Source organism: Lontra canadensis, unplaced genomic scaffold (assembly GCF_010015895.1).
Source record: "Lontra canadensis isolate GAN:19392208 unplaced genomic scaffold, GSC_riverotter_1.0 scaffold73, whole genome shotgun sequence".
Lineage (NCBI taxonomy): Eukaryota > Metazoa > Chordata > Mammalia > Carnivora > Mustelidae > Lontra > Lontra canadensis.
This window is the reverse complement of record NW_022631067.1, coordinates 10,801,302-10,820,779: the sequence shown is the minus strand read 5'-3', so window position 1 is coordinate 10,820,779 and position 19,478 is coordinate 10,801,302. Positions and strand designations below refer to the sequence as shown.

At 36.1% G+C, this 19,478-nt stretch overlaps 1 protein-coding gene across 4 annotated transcripts in view; it reads left to right on the top strand.

The window, feature by feature from the left end:
- The window catches only part of PCCA (propionyl-CoA carboxylase subunit alpha), a 397,106-nt gene that overhangs the window by 165,935 nt on the left and 211,693 nt on the right, over positions 1–19,478 (top strand). The window lies entirely within an intron of this gene.

Genomic DNA, 19,478 nt, shown 5'->3' with positions numbered 1-19,478 from the left:
TGCTGTTAGATGTGATAAACAGAAGGGATTCCGTGCTTCCAGATCTCTGAAGGGATGGAGGAAGGAACAGTACCTAGAATGACTTACAGAAATGACACTCAGAACTCTACCCCTCAGCCTGGCTTCTAGAGGAGCTGCCCCCTCTGCCACGGGGCTGAGGCTGAGACGTCCAACAGCAGCTCTGAAACTGTTGACTTAGGGACGTGTTCCCTCTGCTCCAACCAAGGACTCTGGAGGACTCTGGAGGACTCGTGACTTTCCTTCCTTCTTGCCCTTTTCCTTTTATTTAAGTTGTAAACTAATAGACACATACAGAAAAGTACATAAAACACAAAAATGCATGTAAACATCAAGTGGATCTACAAGTCCCCAAATGCCAGCACTTCTTACCACCCCACCTGTCACCCGCTTCTCCTTCTAAGTGTTCCTCATCCATCCTCCTAGAGCTGTTTGCTGTTCTGAGTTCTAAATGCTTGCATTTCTGTATCATTTTTCCTTTTAATTATGCACACCTAAGCAATATGTAATTGTACTTGTTTTTTAACCTTTAAATCAGTGGGATCATGTAATATGCAGTTTTCTATACCTTGCTTTTTTCAGCATTATGCTTATAAGATTACGCTGTGGGGCTGGTTTTCATTTATTATGGCAGAATTTATGGTATCTAGATGCATTTGAAAGCAGTATTGTAAATATTTGTAGAGTTTAAGTTATTGTTCAAAACTTACGATACTTGTGTTTGAGATCACTTACTTAGCCTATAATTTATTGGTGTGAATATCTTTAGGAGTGACAGAATTTTGTCTTTTAGAGATTGATTTGATTTTGATTAAAATTAGTCCTTATAACAAAGAATATCTAATTAGATAATTAGCTGGGAAATTGTGTTTGTTATTAAAATGGAGACTTTATTATGCCATGATGGGAATACTAGTTTGTAATATGATTCTGAAGGTAATTGAGAGTGCTTATAAGACATTTGTATTTTATTCCAGACAAAAGAGCTACTAGATTGTTTAATTAGGGCACTTAGCAGAATTTACAGAATTAATAACCAGTACTGTTTTTAGGACACTTTATTACTGTGTTCGTGTGTGTGTGTGTGTGTGTTTGTTTTTGGTTTATCTATCTCAACCCATAAGCTTTTCTGAGTTTGTACCATTGTTGGTTTTGGTATAAGACCTCTGGAAGTTTGGATTTATATCAAATAATGCTATGCAGTTGGTCAAAATCATTAGATACTTAGGTTTACGTTTTATATCTTGGATGGTTGTCAGCAAGTTATGTTGTATACTTTCAAAAAAAGAGTATAAATAAATTTAAAGAAAAAATTAATTTCAAGAAGAGATTCATTTTATTATATCTGATAGTACCTCATTTTATGCTTTTTAATATCACGCTTGGATTCATTTGTGTCTCCCATTTAATGTTTTAATATTTCTTTACTGTGCATATATTTCCAGTGACCATAATCCTATTAGTTACCAGATAAATTAATTTTGATTTTCTAGAAGCATCTATGTGATGGGGGGGATATTTGGTGGTAGAGGCTATGACCGAAAGGGAGCGTGATTAAAGAACTTTGGATTTCATTGTGTTCAGAAAGCCATTCTTAAATATTTCAAAGACTTCTGATATTTAAATAACTCAAATGTTCTTTTAATAGTAGATTTTCTTTTTCAAATTTTTTTACTAACGTTAAATTATAATACTTAAGTCACATTTGCCAAATTCTTCATCTTCTCAGATATATGTTATCTCTAATTAGTGTTTCATTTTAAGCCTGGAGAGCTATAATTTTCTGTGTTCTTTTTTTGTTTTTTCCTTCCTTGAAATATCTTGATTGAGCTGTCACTTTTTCCAGCTTCAAAAGTTATACACTTTTTTCTGGTAACAGAAATATGAGTAGCATCTTTACTTTGCTTGGTATTTTTTTTAAGAGTGAAATTTGAAATACAAGTTTCTTCTTAAAGAGATGGAACACTGAGAAAGTCACCAGGTTTGGTGTATGGATACTTACTTGTTGACTGGTTTTGTTCTCAGTCTGGTTAAAATTTATTTATCAGAATTATTTATGCTGTCCTTACATATGTTTGTTTGTGTTCACAGTTGTTGGTTTTCTGTTTCTTATTGATAAAATTCAAGTGTTTCTGCCTTACAGGTCCCTTTTCACTGTGTCTTTCATCTTCCCCTCAGAGTCCTCTTTCCTGCCAGTGCCATTCTTGATGCACTAGTTAGGAGAGACTCCTTTCTTTCTTGAGTATGCCGTTCCGTTTGACCTCTGTGTGCCTTTATATGTTACTCCTTTTGCTCAAAATGTTCTCTTCATTTTCTGTCCTAGAAGCTCACATACATACCCACCCACACATACATATCGGTGTCTGTGTCACCTGTTTCCTTCCTTCTGCTTAGGAAAGGTGGGTAGGGAGTTGGGGAAATAACGCTACCAAAAATCATAGTTTTGTTAAAATGATATTTTAATTAACTAAATTATATGTAGTTTTGCTTGAATAATTTTAGTTTCTTATTGGATGATGAAACTAAGAATTGGCAATGTTTGGTAAAAAAGAGAAAAGAAATCCAAACATTTCAAAACCGTGTACAATGGAAAAGTAACTCTCCATACCACATTTTATCACAACCATTTGATTTTCCTCAAGAGGCAACTGTTTTACCTAACAGTGTGTCTTTTTTTTTTTTTTTTTAAGATTTATTTATTTATTTGACAAAGAGAGAGATCACAAGTAGGCAGAGGGGGAGGGGGAAGCAGGCTCCCCGCTGAGCAGAGAGCCCTATGCAGGGCTCGATCCCAGGACCCTGAGATCATGACCTGAGCCAAAGGCAGAGGCTTAACCCACTGAGCCACCCAGGCGCCCCAATAGTGTGTCTTTGGTAATGTTCCACACTTAACTTAAAGCATTGTCTTCTTCATTTTTATGATTTTTAATACTCAGTTGTAGATGTAATCCTGTAATTTCACCGGTTTCCCATTGGCAATTTTCCCAGTATTTTGCTATCGCAAATATTGGCAATTATGAATGACCCTTTATATCATGATTTTGCACATGTGGAAGTAGAATTTCTGGGGGAAACATGAATTTTAATAATTTAGTTATCAATGCCTTTTACTCCCTGGCCAAAAGGATCTTTGACTGCTGGTCTTTTTCTGATAGTGACAAATAATATATCATTTTCATTTTCCTTCTTATGAGTGAGGTTTAATTTTTCTTCATAGATTAACATTTCATTTTCTTTGAATTGGCCATTAGCTCCTTTGCCCTTTGGGTTTTCTTATTAAAGGTGTCATTTTTTTTTTAAGCAGTTAGCCATTTGTGGTATCATGAAGAAACGATGCTCCCTGAATATTTTTCACATTTCTACAGAGTTGTTAAGATAGAGTATGCTGGAGAGAGAGTCTAATTTTTCCTTAGAGCCATTTGTTGATGTTCCCCTTCTCACCTCAGAAAGATAGATGTACATTCTAGAGCCAAGTTTGCTTGCACGCCCATGCTTCCCCTCCACCGCTGCCCTCCCCCACAAAATAGAGGAAGGGCAAATAAAGCAGCAACTCTTACATAAGCTCTGAGTTTAATAGTTTTGGGCTTCCTCTCTTGTGCTTCTTACCCGCTGCATGCACAAGGGAATCAAATTGCCCCGCATGGAAATGAGGTGTGGGGAATAATGCTAAGATGTTCTGTGAGTAAGTAATTGGTTTCTTCTCCCATCCACAAGCCATTTCCTGGTAAGATTATCAAATAAATGTAGATTAAAAAAAACACCAAACCCAGATGTGATTTATTTTTCCTTCATCTGTTGCCTTTTCGACTTTGTATATTGTTTTTTCTTTCTATTTAGAAATTTTTTGTTTTTAAATCTTACAGTTGAATTTTAAATCTCTTATTTCTGGTGTTAAAACATACTTAGGCTTTTCCTACACATTCATAAATTAAACATTTTTCTTTCATGTTTTCTGTTAGTACTTATTGCATCATTCCTGGTGAAATTTTCATTCCATCTGGAATTTGATTTGATTTTTTAATTTAAAAAATGGCTACCTGACTGTCACAACCATTACTGAATAATTGTTCTTTTATGCAGTAATTAGAAATCATCTTAATTATATACTGAACTCCTATGTGTTCAGATCTGTTTATTTGACTGTTTTCTTTTTTTAACCTGGCTGTTTAATCATGTGCTAGTACCACACTATTTCAGGTGTTATATCTCTATGTTATAACACAGTATCCAGCAGGATTGTTCCTTTCTCATTACTCTTATTTTTCCATATGATGTTTTAGAATTAGCTTATTTCATTTATATTTAACCAAAGAAAAAGAGATTAAAAATGATGAAATTGCTGAAGCATTAGATAAATGTTTCTAATTTTCCACAAATAGTAATTCCTTAAAGATGTTCTTAATACTAAGAAAAATGGTTATTAAAACCATTTATATTTTTGTCATCATATTTCTTCATACTCCAGTTTGAGAGAATGTAGTGTTTCCCTTTTACAGAAATGAATGGAAATTGGCATATTTATATTTAATCCTGCTGTCTTTTCCCCTAACTCTTCATTTTACTATTTTTATTATTAGTTTTGTATTACTGTAACATGACTTTTCTTTAGGTCTGGCTTTACTAGTGTCTTCCCGGTTTGTGTTTTAAGTTGTTTTCATGGTCACCATCCGCATCTCACCGTAGCTCTGGGATTAATCGGTTCTTCATTTTGATTCATCTTAAGGTTGGGTGGTTCTTCTGTTTCTTTTTAAAATCAAGAACTTACTTTTGAGAGGTATCTGTGGGTAAAGTCTGTTCTGAGTTCTTAGATGGGTGATAAGCTTATCTTTGTAACTGATGAATTTTCACCTGGTTATGAAATCATGGGGTTTAGAACAGCTGAATTGGCATGTTCCTGGCCTTTTTTTTTTTTTTTTTTTTAAAGATTTTATTTATTTGTCAGAGAGAGAGGGAGAGAGAATGAGCACAGGTAGACAGAATGGCAGGCAGAGGCAGAGGGAGAAGCAGGCTCCCCACCAAGCAAGGAGCCCGATGTGGGACTCGATCCCAGGACGCTGGGATCATGACCTGAGCCGAAGGCAGCTGCTTAACCAACTGAGCCACCCAGGCGTCCCTGTTCCTGGCCTTTTGATCCAATAGCAACCCTTGAATAACTACCAAAACCCACCAAAAAAGGAAAAAAAAAAAACAATAGAAAAAGGAGAAGCGAGAAATCCCTAGAAAGGGAAGGCTCTTTAAAACGATATGTGTGGGGAGCTTTGGGCAGGGAACAGCCAGTGCTGCCAGGGAGGGAGGGAGAGGGAGGAGGAAAGCTCTTGCTGATCCTCTACCTTTGTTTAGGGACATTTATTGCCTCCGTCTCACAAGGGAGCTTAGTATTGATGGCTGTGACCAGTTTAAATTAATTTAGTTGATTCTTTTAATATTTTTTGTATCTTTTTAATCAGTGCATGTATATGGGTCTTTTCCCTTTTCCACTTTCTTCTGTTAGCTTCCCACCCTGCCACACCCACTGCACAATTGTACACTTCCGGTCTTCCTACTGCCACTCTGTCATGATTTGGGTGAGCTCAGTGTTTGGGATTTTATTATGATCACAGTGTGAATGCTATTCACAGCAGTCCTCTTGTCACCTAAGATTACTTTCACTTTCCTGAACCATTTTTTTCTTTACCACTAAAAATGATCTTTGCTTAGTTTTCAGTGTGTCTATCCCTGATTTATCCACAAACTTGTCTCATGTTTGAATATATTCAGGTACATTGAGTTTTCTGTCAATTTTGTCTTTTTGTAGAAATATTTGTTTCTTTTTTAACCTTCTAGAGTCTATACTGGTTGCCTTCTACTTTTGTATTTTGACTTTTTAGCTGAGATTTCCCTGCTTTGTCCTGAGGATTCCTTAAACAACTCTTTTTTGGATCTCTTTTTTCTTAGATTTTTGTCATGCATACTGTGGTTTAGTCCCCCTTTTCCTGGGATATCTGTAAGTAACTTCCTGAGAATGAATGCCCAGGAGCTAAATTATATGAGAATTAACATGAGTGCAGATGACTCTATTAACTTATTGGGGGAAAAAAACCCCAATAGTTTTTCTTGTGGTATAATCTGCAAATCGTAACATTCATCCGTTTTATCTAGCTAGCTTGCTAGCTTTCTTTGAATCTTTTTTTTTTTTTTTTAAATATTAGAGAATGAGAGCACACAAGCAGAAGAAGGGGGGGGGAGGTGCAGAGACTCTCAAATAGACTCTCTGCTGAGTACAGAGCCTGGGTGGAGGGTGGGGCTTGATCCCAGGACCTTGAGATCATGACCTGAGCTGAAACCAGGAGTCAGGTGCTCAACCAACTGAGTCACCCAAGTGCCTCACATTCATCCATTTTAAATAGACAAATGCAATAGACTAGGTGTTTGTATCCCTCCCAAACTCATATGTTAAAACATAAATTCCAAGGTGATGGTATTTGGAGGTGGGGCTTTAGGAAGGTGATTAGGTTATGAGGATGGAGCCCTCATGAGTGGAATTTGTGAACTCATGAAGACACTCCAGAGAGAAACCTTATCCCTTCTATTACGAGTGAGTGAGAAGACTGCCATCTGTGACCTAGGAAGTGACTCCTGCAAGACATTGAATTGGCTGGCACCTTGATCTTGGACTTTCCAGTCTGAGTATTGCAGGAAATAAATTTCTATTTTTTTTATAAGCCACCCAGTTCATGTTATTCTGTTCTAGCAGCTCAAATGGAAGAAGACAATAAATCAGTGATTTTAGTTAATACACAGAGTTGCTAACAGCAGAATCACAGAATAGAACATTTGCATTACCCATAAAGATACCTGTGTACATTAATAACAATAGTCCTTCCCTTTTTTATTTCTTTAATTTAATTTTCTTAAAGATTTTATTTATTTAACAGACAGAAATCACAAGTAGGCAGAGAGGCAGGCAGAGAGAGAGAGGGGAAGCAGGCTCCCTGCCGAGCAGAGAGCCTGATGGGGGGCTCAGTCCCAAGACCCTGGGATCATGACCTGAGCTGAAGGCAGAGGCTTTAACCCACTGAGACACCAAGGCGCCCCAGTCCTTCCCTTTTTTATATCTCTATTCCCAAGCAATTGTTAATTTACTTTCTGTTTTTATATTGGCCTTTTCTGGACATGCTGTATATATGAAATCAAACAATATTTAGTCGTTTGTGTTTGACTTAGCGTAATGCTTTTGAGGTTTATTTATGCTGTAATGCGCAGTAATCCATTCTTTTTTATTGCTGAGTGGAATTCCATTGTGTGGATGTCATATATTTTACTTATCTACTTACAAGTTGGTGAATATCTGAATTGTTTCTCCCTTTGGCTGTTAGGGATAATGTTCCTGTGAAGATTGACATGGAAGTCTTCGGACAAATTGTTTCATTTCTCTTGGGTAGATACATAGAGTGGAATTGTTGGGGGTGTGGTAAATTATGAAACTGTCCAACTGTTTCCCAGTTGGTGCATCATTTAATGTTTCTGTGAATAAGGTGTTAAGAGTTTAGTTTCTCCACATTTCTATATCCTCCTGAACAGTTTTTTTTAATTGTTTTTTTATGATAGCCGTTCCAGTGGATACTTAGTGCTCTCTTATTGTGGTTTTAATTTGCATTTCCCTAATGCTTAATGAAAACAGATCTCTCTTCTGTGCTCGTTTGGTCAGTCATATATCTCCTGTGGTTGCAGTGTCGAATGTCATTCTTTGCCTAGTTTTGAATTGCTTCAACTTCTTATCGAGCTTTAAGAATTCTTTATACATTCTTGATGCAGATATGCGGTTTGTAGATATTTTCTCCTAACCTGTGACTTACCTGTTTTCTTTACCTTTTTCCTTATTTATTTATTTATTTATTTTTGGCTTATCTTTTTCTTAATGGTATCCTTTGAAGCACAAAAGTTTTTATTGATAAAGTCCAATTTACCACATTTTTTTTTCCCCATTTATGGATTGTGTTTTTGGTGTCATACCTAAGTAATCTTTGTCTAACCCAAGGTCACAAAGACTTTCTCCTAAAATTTCCTTTAGAGTTTTGAGTATAGTATTCTGGATTGGAAATAACTCCTTTAGCATTTTGAAGGCTTTTTTTTTTTTTTTTGTATTCTTCTAGTTTTGACTTTTGATATTGAGATGTATTCTGATTCTTGATAGTTTGTTTAGTTTTTTTTTTTTCCCCCTCATCTAGAAATTTGTAAGTTCTTATTTTTATCTCTAGTTGTATCCAAAACTGCTGGTGGTCTACCAATTACTAGTAAGAAAAATTGCTTTTTTCTTTTAGTTTATTAACATTATAGCCTCTTGAGAACATTTTGCTCTACATTGCTGGAATAAATTTTAATTAGACCTAACGATTTTCCTTTTGTCATTTTACTGGATTATAATATAATGATTTACAGTTTTTACTTTTTAAAATACTGTCTTTACCAGATTTGAGTAATAAAGTTATATGTATTTTTTTAAGCTAACTGGGAATAGTATATAGGTAGGAATAGGCATTATCTGTTCCTTAAATATTAAAACTCAGATGTGAATCCATTTGTACTGGTATCTTTCTTAATAGTAGGTCTTTTTTTTTTTTTTAAGATTTTATTTATTTATTTGACAGAGAGAGTGCACAAGCAAGGGGAGCAGGAGAGGGAGAAGCAGGCTCCCCCCTAAGTAGGGAGCCCAGTGTGGGGGTTGATCCCAGAATCCTGGGATCATGACTTGAGCTGAAGGCAGTCATTTAAGCAACTGAGCCACTCAGATGCCCCTCTGTTGTAGATATTTTTTTAAAAAGATTTTTATTTATTTATTTGACAGAGATTATAAGTAGGCAGAGTGGCAGGCAGAGAGAGAGAGAAAGGGAAGCAGGCTCCCTGGTGAGCAGAGAGCCCGATGCGGGGCTCGGTCCCAAGACCCTGAGATCATGACCTGAGCCAAAGGCAGAGGCTCAACCCACTGAGCCACCCAGGTGGCCCCCCGTTGTAGATTTTTAAACATTGCTCTAATCCCTTCTGTGGTATACTTCCAGTATTTTGAGGCAATACAAATCAAGGTTTTTGAGGGTTATTGATTGTTTTATTCATATTCCTCTAGATTTCTTTCTTTTTTAATTGGATCTATTTGATTTAGAGATACATGAAGTTTTTATTATAATTAAAAAAAATAGCCTTTATTTCTCAGAGCAATTTTAGGTTTACGGAAAAATGAGAAGTAAGTACAAAGTGTTTCCATATACCATCCACTCTCAATTCCCCATTAGTAACATGTTGTCTTAGTATGGTATATACAACTGATGAAATTGAAAATGTTGAAATAATTATTGATGCAGTATTATAAATATTGATATAAATGTTGATGCAGTGTTATTAGTTCAAGTCCATAGTTTGCATTAGGGTTCATTCTTGGTGTTGTACATTCTGTGGGTTTTGACAAATGTATGATGATGACCTGTATCTACCATTAGGTATCATGCAGAGTATTCTCAGTGCCCTAAAAAGTCTTGGATTCCAGACCTCTTTGCATTTCTTTCCTTGGCCTTTTTCCCTTCTTTCTTATTTCTTTTTGCCCCTCTTTCCTTTCTTCCTTCTTTTTCTTCTTCCCTCTGTGTGTCCTTTTTTTGGTCCCTTTGACAGGTGGTAATCTTCAAACATAACAGAGGTACTAAGAGTAGGAAGTTTCATGTCCCATGAAACTGTAACCTTTCTTCATGTTTACATTGCCAGGATTGTTTTATGCACACCTTCTTTTCCTTTTGGCACTTTTAGCTGGAGTATTTTACAAGTTTCAGACATTATGTAATTTCATCTCTTGCTACTTCAGTGTACGTCTGTATTCATTATACAAGTTTTCCTTGCATTTTAAATATTTGCATATTTACCTATAAAATAATTCAATATGTATAGGTTTATGACTGTTCTATGTGAATTGTATACCTTTTATCATTATATAACATCTTCATCTTGTTCAAAGATTTTAATTTTAAATTCCAGCTTGAATCCTATCATGTTGCATATCCTTCCTTTTGTTTTATTTGCTTGTTTTACTTCAAAGCCTTCTTTATCACTTGTTTTGTGTTTCTTAAAGTTTAAATGAAAAAAGAACCAATCTGACACTCTTTCTTTTTGTATGAAAGTTTTGTCCTTGTAATTTTAAATACTTGATTTTATTTCATCTTTACTTGTATTTCAGTATTCCTTTTTTTCTGTTTTCCCCTTTTTTATTTGTTGCTTGAATTGCTAATTACTCTTGTTTCCCATTGGTAGATTGGAAATTTTCTTGTCCTTTAACATTATATTTATGTTCATCTTCCTGTTTAGACTGGCATTTTCAAATTAATACTTGTAAAGAAGCTCTAATTGCCCCAGCTTTCCAACACTGAAGATTTTCGGAGATCATCTCAGACCTCTAGGCTGTATTTGGATTTCCCTTGTAGTTGATCTCTTCTGCTTCCAGACTTGCTTTTCGCTTGTGTGTACAACAGGTTTCTCATTTCTGTATCTTCTCTCTTTCCCTTCTTTGAGAGTTCTGCCCTAGTTCATTGGTTTCATTAGCATTTTTTCATGATGTTTCCTCAGCTGGAATCTGTGGAGGCTATGCTTGAAAATGCCACATCCTCAAATATATTTCTTTAGTTTGAAGGGGAATGGTATTTTGATTCTAGGATTCTTGGGTTTCTGTTTTTCTTTCAGTAGTTGATACACTTGCTTGTTTTCTGGCTTCTAGTATTAAGTCTGAGGTCATTCTAATTAGTCTTCCATTATATCTAAAGTATTCTTGCTGTCTGAAAGGTGGCCCAGTTTCCTCTTGATCATTGGAACTCGGGCTTTTTTTTTTTTTTTTTTCCTTTTTTCTTTTTTTGGTCTCCACCAGGACATGCCTAGGTATGTGTTTATGTCCATAAATTCTGCCTTTTACTCTGGGTATTCTTTGAAGTGTACAGATATAAGTGTTTCTTCATTTCAGAGAAAGTTTCTTCTGTTAACTGTTTTCCTTTTTCTCATTTCCTTTTCTCTATTCACACTCTCCTTTGGGAATTCCTTTTATTGTGGGTTAGGTATACTGGACAAGCCCTCTGAAGTTTGTGTCTTCTTGCTCATGATTACTCTCATTTTGTATTTGTGTTCTGTTTTTTGAGGTTAGTTCTTTATGTTGCTCTTCCAGGCTACTAATTTGAGTTCTAATGGTGATCGTCTTCTCCTTAAAGTAATCAACCAGATTGCATAATTGGGAAATCATGTTATTTTATCCCAGAAAGTCTCCTTTCGTATGGGGGTATGTGTGCATGTATTGATACTCTTGAAGTTTCTACGTGCCCAGTTACTTTTTGGATGCATTCCCAACTACCCGCCCCCCCCGACCCCGCCCCAATCCTCAACTGCTTTGTTTCTCTTGGTGTCTATAGTCATTATTCTGAATGTAGCCCTGTCTCTGGTGGATAAGCCACCTGCCGTGGTTTTACTGTGGTTGATTTGGGTTCGGTACTGAGTGCTGTTTGGTATGATATTCAAAGTGGCAGCAGTCCTTCGAGGGGTTGGAGATACAGCCGTATCTGCCGCTGAGGTCAAGAAGAGCGTGTATCTCGGAACATTGACTTCATCTCAAGGGCAGAGTCTAGCTAATATATATTGACTACTTGGACTTCTTAGCAAAATGACAGGGGACTCTTGGAGCCTTAAAGTGACTGTTTTCAGGCCGCATGGATCTCCGTAGGCCAAGCTGTCCCCCTGACTTCTTTCACATCTTTCCCTGGAGATCTCTGAAGCTGGCCTCTGGGTTGCCCCCAGTCCATGAGAGGCAAGAGCTCATTACTTGTGATTGGCTCTCACTTTCCCCCAGATGTCCCCGTTTGCAATATACTGTGTCACTCACTCAGTCTGGGGGAATAGAGACCGTGGGATTTAGAGTGGAGAGGGGGTGAACCATGCTGGTTTTGCCATCTTCTCAAAGCAGAAATATTTAACCAGGGTTATCTGGGTGTCATTAATTAGCTTTGGGGGAGTCTGTGGACCCTCTGAAATTGGGTACATGCTTTTCTAGAGAGAAATTTAGTGAGGTTCTAGACCTTAAAATGGTTCAGAACAACCAGAGCTGATGAATGGGGAACTCCTTTAGTCATCGTTTTCATTAATTGCAACCATCCATATTTTGACTTAGTGCAAGTAAATCCTAGCTCTACTCCTTCCTAGTTGTATGACTATAAGGAAGTTCCTTAACTTTGCTGTGCCTCACTGTCCTCATCTATAAAGTGACAGTAACTGTAGTAAGTACTTTATAGGATTGTGAGCATTAACTGAGTTAATTCATTTAAAAATGCTCAGAAAAGTGCCTGGTTTAGACTGAGCACTCATTCTTCTTCCTGACTGTGAGAATCTCACCAGTAATATTCCACATGCCATGTTTGTTAAATACTGGTTAACATGTTTACTTTTACTGTTGTCATTATTAATAAAGCTTGCCAGTAGTCAGTTTTTTTTTTTCAGATGGCAAACTGAGCTATAAATTAATAACTTTCTTTTATTTTTCTTGTCAGTTAACTGCAAAATTATTGTTATGAATGAACAAACATACTTGCAATAAACAACTTTGAAAGACATCGTTTTATCATAAGGGTGTCTGTGTAAGAGTCTAAGAGAAAAATGGAGATGGAAGTCTTCTAAAATTGAAACTGATAGGTAAAAGTGTTAAATTCATAAGCTGTTTCTGCTTGGACCCTTGTCTTAAGATTAATGTTAGGACCCTCACTATATCTTTCCAAATTCGTGTGTGTGTGTGTGTGTGTCTGTGTGTGTCTGTGTGTGTGTATGTGTGATTGTTCATTTCCAAATGTAGGTTATGATTAGATTTTAGATATTTGGAAAAATAGCCTTTTTGTAGTCTTACAAAGATTATAAGCATTGGAACACTCTCAAGTAAGTAGAGAGGAATAACATCTTATCGTAGTTAATAGCCCAAGTGTGGTCATATTGCTGTTGCATATCCTTATGAACAGAGCTGAATTTCCCACCTTTGTTAGACCTTTGTCAGTTGCTTATATATGATTGCCACAGTGAAGAAGGAATCTACTTTTGCGATGGGATAGAAGAAAAAGTGCTATGAAATTGTTAAAATTCTATGGCAACCAGACGCCCCCATCAGATAATCCTGTACCATGTGGGATCTTTATATTCCAGAAGAATTTAGAAACTCTAAATTGATTCTTACCCTCTACTGTTTCACCTATTTGAAAATTAAGAATTATTGCAACCCATATTCTGGTTTCTTTGAGTTGACTGTAACTGAACAAATACCATGTTCCATTTTCAGAGTTGGAGCATTGATTGAAAGAATAATTGATAGGAGAAATTACAGAGAAATGGATTTGTGACTAATTCGTAAAACTGCTTTCTTGCCAGAAGGGGCATTTTAGATTTGGGCAGAAGTTGATTTTTTTGATTATTTTTAAAGTCACAGAGGCCAAGATTCTCAAACTGGGTTAAGTAAGCCAGAACTGGGATGTTCTGGAATATTCAATGCCAATATCCTAGGAAACTGAGAATACAAAGCAGGGTATATTAAACTTTCCCTTAATATTTATTGAGTCTTACTAAAAAGTGAAGGAAAGAAGTTTTTATGACATGATGTGAATAGGTAAAATTGTCAGATACTTTCAGTTAGGTTTTTGTTTTAAAGTGTGTTGTAAACTATTTTGGGTCTTTGAGTTCTGTACTCTGACCTAGATTTTAATTTTTCAAATTTGTTCCTGTATTAGTTTCCTAGAACTGCCATAACAACATACCACAGACAAGGTAGCTTAACCAACAGAAGCTTACTTTCTCACAGTTCTGGTGACTAGAGTCTAAAATGAAGACATTTGCAGGGTTGCTTTCTTCTGGAGCCCCTTCTCTTTGGCCTGCAGATGGCCATCATCCCCCTGTGTCTTCACATGGTCTGTCTGCTGTTCTGTGTGTTGTCTGTGTCCTAATCTCTTCTTTTAAGGACGTTAGTCATATTGGATCAGGGCCCATCCTAATGACCTCATTTTAACTTAAATGTCTCTTTAAAGACCCTATCTCCAAATACAGTCAAATTCAGAAGTACTAGGGGTTAGGGCTTAAACATAGGAATTGGGGAGGGTGGAACACAGTTCAGCTCATAACAGCTTCCTTACCCTTTCTTCATCTGATTATTTGTGTTGGGGTCAACAGGGAAGCTCTGTAAATAGAATCTGTTCAGTTTCCACTGCCACCCTTGAACATAGCCATTATTTTCAAGGTGAGTTTACAGGAATGGTATGTTGGGGCCTATTTCCCAATGTGCTTTTTATCTTTGAGTCCTGTGGATCAAAATCTAATAACTTTAGATCTTTATTTTGAAATCCTGTATTCTCGGGAGGTAGAGCTTCAGAATCTTAATAGGTAAATGTTAGATTCTGTTCTGGACAAAGCAGTTCTCTGAACTGAAAGAGCAGAACCAGAAATAATGGCATCAGTTACCCTTTCGGGCTGGAATAACAACAAACTGAATGGAGACCTGTTACTGCCAGATACCATTATGGAACTCAGTTTTATGTAACAGGACAACTGCTGTATAATTCAATAGGTCCTCGCACCTGAACTGCTTTGCTGAGTTGAGTTGAACACGTGCTGCTTACCAGAGGTGGCTTTCACGTTTCAAGCTTTGTTTATACATGTCGGTTTAGACATGGTGTATTTAATAAAATGTTATCTAAAATCATATTAATTTAAAATAACATTATTTGGATATTAAATATTCTTAATATTCGCTCACCATATACCTCTTGTTTGTATCTTCTTTGCCTTCCCTATAAAATGACAGTGGAATGTTGAGAAACAAGTTCATGCATTTGGAGGGGTTTTGTAAATTTCAGTGCCATTTGGATGTTAGTTACAGCCTGTTTGTTGGGTCTTCTAGCTTTGGGGACAGCTTCTGCCTTGATTGGGCAGTCGGGCCACTGTTCAGCAGCAGACAGTTACAGCCAAATATTCTTCCATTTAAGGATCTTCCAGTCCTTCTCATCACTGTCCTTCTCTGTTAATGGCCAAGTTTACACATTCATGTTCCGTCTGACTTCTCTCCACACTTTTTGTGACTTTTTTTTCTCTTTGGAACTTCCCTCAGTGTTAATTTTCATTGGAAGTTAACTTAAGTGTATAATTAGAATTTAACTGAATCTTGCTCCCCTGGAGGAAAACTTGCTTCTCACCTAGTTACCTGTTCTTAAAATCTTAGGAATTATTAGGTAAATAAACACAAAATATTTGCAAGTTTAAGTCAGAGAAAACCTATTGAATGAATTATCTGCTGTTTATTATTTTTATTTAACATAGTAGATTTTGAAGAGAAAATACTGATCAAATTGGATTATTTTTAATTGAAGATAAAACGATCAAATCAGTTATCTTTATTTGGTAATAGTTTATTATATGTAAAAACAAACTAGTGATGTTGCTTTAATTACTATTAACTTTTATGTGAAATTATTTCAGATGTAGAGAAAAATTGCAGAATGTTACAAAGATGTTCTGAACACCTTTGCCTAATATTTACGTTTGCTTTATCTGTTTTATCTGTGTCTCTCTTCTTTACCTGAAACATTCCAGAGTAAACTGCAGGCCTGGTGACCCTTTACTCCTGAAAATGTTTGTATTTCCTAAAAATAGGAAAATTCTTTTACATTACCACAGTACCGTTATCAAGATCAGGATATTAACATTTACATATACCTATCATCCAGTTTAGAGGTCATGTTCAGATTTCACCAGTTGTTCCATTAATGTCTTTTATAGTAAAAGAAACACATTTTCTGATTTGGGATCCTATATTACATTTACTTGTCATACCTCTTTCTTTCCATCGAGAACAGTTCCTTAGTCTTTTATTTTACTTATTTTGGAGGGGGGGCTCAACTATGGTCTTTACATTTTTTCAGGAGCACAGGCCCTTTACATTGTAGAATATCTCTCATTTTGCATTTGTCTGTTTTATCGTGATTGTGTCGAGGCCGTGCTCACTGCAAGTATTCTACAGGGAATGTTTTGTGCTTCTCTGAGCACCACACCGGAGAAGCATGATGTCTGTTCACGCCATAACTGCTGAGGTTCGTTTGGTTAAGGTGGTGTCTCTCACATTTCTTTACTGTAGAGTTACCACTTTTCCCTTTGTTGTCAATAAAGTATCTTATTGGGAGATACTTTGAGACTGGAAATGTCTCATTATACTTTCATCTACTAGTTGTAGATATTTCCTAGTTCGTATTTAGTGAGGAATAAGTCTAAAGATTACAATGGCAATGGCAGACACAATGCCAGAAAGATATGTTTTTCTAAGTTCATCACTTTGACGTTTTGAAGCAAAACCAGATTTACCTCACTGTTGCATTTGATAAACTCATTTATTTTTTGAGGTAAATACATTTAAAGCAACAAATACATGTGAAAACAGTAGCAAGAGGTCTAAACACAAACACTGATACTAGTGATAGCTTGATGGTGATCAAGAAGACAAAACTAAATTAAAATAGCAAATGAATTAATAAAAAGTTGGACGTTTGTGGCCATCTAATATAGGCATGTAGAACTATATATACTCACTGTCGCATGATTGTGTGTGATTGTATTCCATAATATGACCTTTCATGATTGTAGTTGTCTGCACCTGTTCGAACAAAAGACTCGTGGAAAGATAGAGGCATTGCCAGCACAGACTGATCAGCTATTGATAGATCTGCAGAGTGCACAGTCTTTGTCTTTGAGAGTTCGGAAATTCTGACTTGGGGCACCTGGGTGTCTCATGGGTTAAAGCCTCTGCCTTCAGCTCAGGTCATGATCCCAGGGTCCTGGGATTGAGACCCGAGAATCAGGCTCTCTGCTCAGCGGGGAGCCTGCTTCCCCCTCTCTCTCTGCTTGCCTCTCTGCCTATTTGTGATCTCTGCCAAATAAATAAATAAATAAAATTAAAAAAAATTTAAAAAAATGAAAAAAAAATTCTGACTTGTTTTGGGCTCTTCTTTTCTTTCTCTCTTTCTTTGTGGCTGGGGGTGAGGGTTAGGTCTTTTGTTGACTAAATCATAAGACTTATCTATTAGAATGTCAACATACTGATCTTCAAGTACAGAATCATATTATTTGGTGTATCCCTTATTCATACGCTTCTTGGAACTATCACCCATTTCTATTGGGTAAAAATTATATAATGTATGAAGCCAAGTTTTCAGAAATTTGTTTGGTGAGGATAGTCACAATAAGGGAATTCAGTTTTGTATTTTGAATGTTTAAGGCATCATTTCTAAAAGTGTGTTCCGTGGAATTCTCAACCCATAAGGGTATCCCATAGAAGGGGGAGTGTGTGGTTAAGTAGGCACCGTAGGATACCCTCCTCTTGAGAATCCCAAAGCATAGTAACTGATTAAGGAGTCTGAGGAGTCTTTCTTAAAAGTACATGTTTAATGTAGTTGAAGTCAATGTTTTCCAAATAGAAGTGACACAGAAACCTTGTTCCCCCCCCTCCCACATGACAGCCTTCAGAATACATGTTTAGTGGCATTAGACTTGTGTGGATTTTTCCTCCAGATGGAACAAGACAAACCATGAGCCTACCAAGACAGCCGTCTTTGACTCTCGTTCTTTGTATATCCTTTCTTTCCAGGTGGCTACCTCCATTTTCCAGTGGTCCTCCCTCCCTCCCTCCCTTTCTCCTTCTCTTTCTTTCTTTCTTTTCTTTTTTCTCCTTTTAAAGATATTTTTAAAACTTCTGTTGAATTATATTTTGGCCTGGGAGCTGTTTTGTCTCTTTGTATATCTCTGTTTTAATCTCTTAAGTATTGAGTTTGACTTGCAGAGGGGACCTGTTTCCGAGTTCTCAGAAATGGCGCTGTACATGGTTATTTAAACAATGTTATGCCTCCAAGATTCCTGGTGATAATAGTGCAGGGTCTAAAGGAAATGTTTCACACCATCCAGTTGAATAGCTTCAGAATTTTACTAAAATGTGTTTAGAAAGATTTCTTTAACAATATATGAACCTAAGTGGATATATTTTTTAAATTCTGCAAGTAATCATCTTGCCTTTAGCAGCTAGTTATTATTCTAGTTATCTACTTCATTATTTTATTTTGAAATGCTTGCAGCTCACTAATTTAGATGGTGAAATGTGCTATTTCTGTTCTATAATTCTAGGTTGTGGTTAAGTGGGTCCATTTTTGGATTCCATTCAATAATGGATCTAATGTACTTTTTTCTTACATGGTTACAGAGAAGTCTTCCAAGGCAAAACAGAGCCTTACAATGAATTTATATCTTTAAACTTTTATAATACTGTGCTTTATAGAAGACAACAGCTCATAATTATGTATCTGTTTATGTTTACTACATTTTTAAAAAGTTTATTATTATTATTATTATTTAGTAATGTCTACACCCAGTGTGGGGCTTAAACTCATGACCCTGAGGTCAAAGGTTGCATGCTGCACTGACTGAGCTGGCCAATTTACTACATGTTTTCATATACATTTTTCCTTGAGAATAGGAAGGTCGTACCATCTCTGGAGTGACCTCAATTCCAATCCTGCCTCTACCATTTACTGTAGGTGTGGCTCTGGATTTGCTGCTCATTTACTCTTTCAGTATTTATTTATTTGCCTAATGTATCGTGCATACTTTTCTTAGAAGGAGTTAATCATAGATTAGAGTTAAATCATTCACTTAACTTAAAAATTTTTTTTAACCTAATGAAGTGTGTGAATAGTATTGATACAAAGCCCTTGGCACACAGTAGGCACACTTTGAATAGAGTGGTAAGATGATTTCTCACACGAAATTTGTTTCTAGCAATAATAGATATGCTTAACACTTGTTCCTTTCTTTTTATATTTGTCATGTGGAACCTTGTTTCTCAAAAAACTATAGCTTGCCTTCAAAAATTTATTTTTTGAACTATCTAATAAGATCTTTATTTAGTGTCACATTTATTTTACAAAGGGTAGATGCTTATTTTAGTGATGATTTGTCATTAAAATTATGTCAAAATGTCTTAAAATGTTGTTGAAACTGTAAACAAACTCATAACACACACAGAGCTAATTATGGATGCCATCTGTTTATTTTTACAAAGCTTTTTTTTTTTTTTAAGACCATGGCATTGTCTACTTATGATAAGCTTCAAGATTATTATAATGACTAAGTCCTGTCCTTCAATTAGTGTAGTTGAAGATGGGAAGACATTTCTTTTGTTCATTGACCTTTTCTCATTTCAGAGTGTATGGAATTAGACATGTCACGATAAAGAGACTGTTACGAAGTGCATTTAGAACATGCTTAATTTTTATAAGAGAAGAAATCGGTATTAAAGCAGGATATGTGGCTGAGCTTATATTTAAATATCTAAAACTTACGCAGGGATTTCAGTGACAAACAGATCATCTGCTCTTTATCATTTTTATCATTGCCATAAGTGGCCT